The sequence below is a fragment of the Pundamilia nyererei genome, unplaced genomic scaffold, assembly GCF_000239375.1.
Source record: "Pundamilia nyererei isolate P.nyererei 1_Seehausen unplaced genomic scaffold, PunNye1.0 scaffold00242, whole genome shotgun sequence".
NCBI lineage: Eukaryota > Metazoa > Chordata > Actinopteri > Cichliformes > Cichlidae > Pundamilia > Pundamilia nyererei.
This window is the reverse complement of record NW_005187643.1, coordinates 618,809-620,783: the sequence shown is the minus strand read 5'-3', so window position 1 is coordinate 620,783 and position 1,975 is coordinate 618,809.

The following is a 1,975-nucleotide window of genomic DNA, read 5'->3' as shown; positions in this document are numbered from 1 at the left end:
TGTCAGATTAAGTGGCTCTGTAATTGGACGAGACAGTTTAATGGCTTCATTTCAGCCATTCTGGGGTCAGCCGGTGAGAGGGGTTAGTTTGAGTTCGCCACAGGTTTGGAGATTAAAACACCGGCAGAGCTGAAATGACATGACCCACTGTGACATGGCAGGTGAACAGGGTTGATGCACAAATTCAATTTCAGACCCATAAACTACAAAGATTGCGCTGTTATTGTTTTTGTCCTTTTTTGAAGGCTTTCTATCTCCTTCTCGCCCACCTGACTGTGATGAAAGATTTCTGCTGCTCACCCACACAACTGTAAAAGCTTGTACGCACACACCTACACAAATTAAAAACACACCAAAAGAAATAAATAAAATAAAATAAACAGTTTCCCAGCACACACACACACACACACACTCGCAGCTTTTAGAGCTAAACTGAATATTCCTCACATGCACTTTAACCCTTTAATCCTTAAACACCTTTTTTTTCTTGCATACTCATCCACGTAGCTTGACTTCCTCACATCTTTTCTGATGCACACACATGCACTGAGCCATCACTCACTCAGCAGCGCTTCACAGCAGGTATATGGCAATCTTCTTCAGGCTTCAGACCGCAGGTGGTAAACCAAACAATCAGCAGTTCTCACCATGATATCAGAGCAAACTGTCCTCATGCAGCTCAATTGACTTTCCTGTGACAGTGTAGGAAAGACAGTTTTCTACTTTTTCTTTCAGTGACAACTTGAAAACAGAATAATAACAATAGCACCAGTGGTCAGTTTTATCTGGAGTTTGAAAACAGTGATCTATTCATCTTTGTGACTGGGAGACAGAAACTTTGTTTTGACCCAAAAACTTCTGGCTTCTCCAAAAAAAATCGTTATCAATGACACCAGTGACCTGCAGTCTGCAACCCTTTTCTTCCATTTATATATGCTGCTTACGCTATCACATGTTCCATGTATGTGCTGCATGTCACATGGTGGGTGTGTTGTGATCACATTACATGTTTCATACTTTGCAGCTTTATTCCTGTGAATTTCTCATCTCATGCTCCTTGTCCTCCAGCTGTTTTCGTCAATGTCATATATCCCATTTAAACACTTTGGAAAGCTGTGCCCTTTCCTTCTCTGACACTATTATTTAAGTTTCTTCAAGCATACTTTTCCTTATTTTTTTTTTAGCTTAGTGGTGCAGGCTCATATTTTATAACATTGCTACCGTTTTCTCCAGTTCACCTTATGATAAACTTGCTACCTGATAGTATGAAGATTTCAGGCAGTGAGCGCAAGCCAGTGGGTTTGAAATGAGTTTGACTCACTATGACACCCATAGCGGTAAGAACGTGTCATGAATCTGACGGTGATTTTGTGTGCAAGTTCATTTTTTGTGCAGGGTAAGAGCATTTTCATGCCAATATACTGAATGTGGTCCATCATCTTCTGTGCCATATGAAGTATCATAAATTCTAATAAGCCAATTTCCATAAACTTCAAGAAAAGGAAAACCTGATAGCACATAAAGAGCACTCAGTCTGTTGCATTACTCTTTCTTATACCAAAGTAGGAGTTTCACTTATCTGTATTCATCCAAAGAGCTTTATAAATGAAAGAAATATGAAGCTGCAATTGACTTTTCCCTGTGTTACAGCTGTAACCCTGCTAGCAGTTTTCTTTTACACTAGTTATATTGGTTTGAGTTTAGCTGACATAAAAAAGGCCAACATGTGCAACTCCGATGCTGATAATGTCACGGTTTGCACTGGCAGCCTGTGCGGAAGGAGGAGGAGGACCCAAATGCAGACGCTTGGAACGAAACTATAATTTAACAATAATATATATCATTTAACAAAAAGGCGAGCTGTTTGTGGCTCGGAAAAGGTACAAAACAAAAGGCAGATGCACAATGATGCAAACTTAACTAGAGCTAAACTAAATGCTAAACACACGCGACAACGAAAACCTTGAGCTTAGAA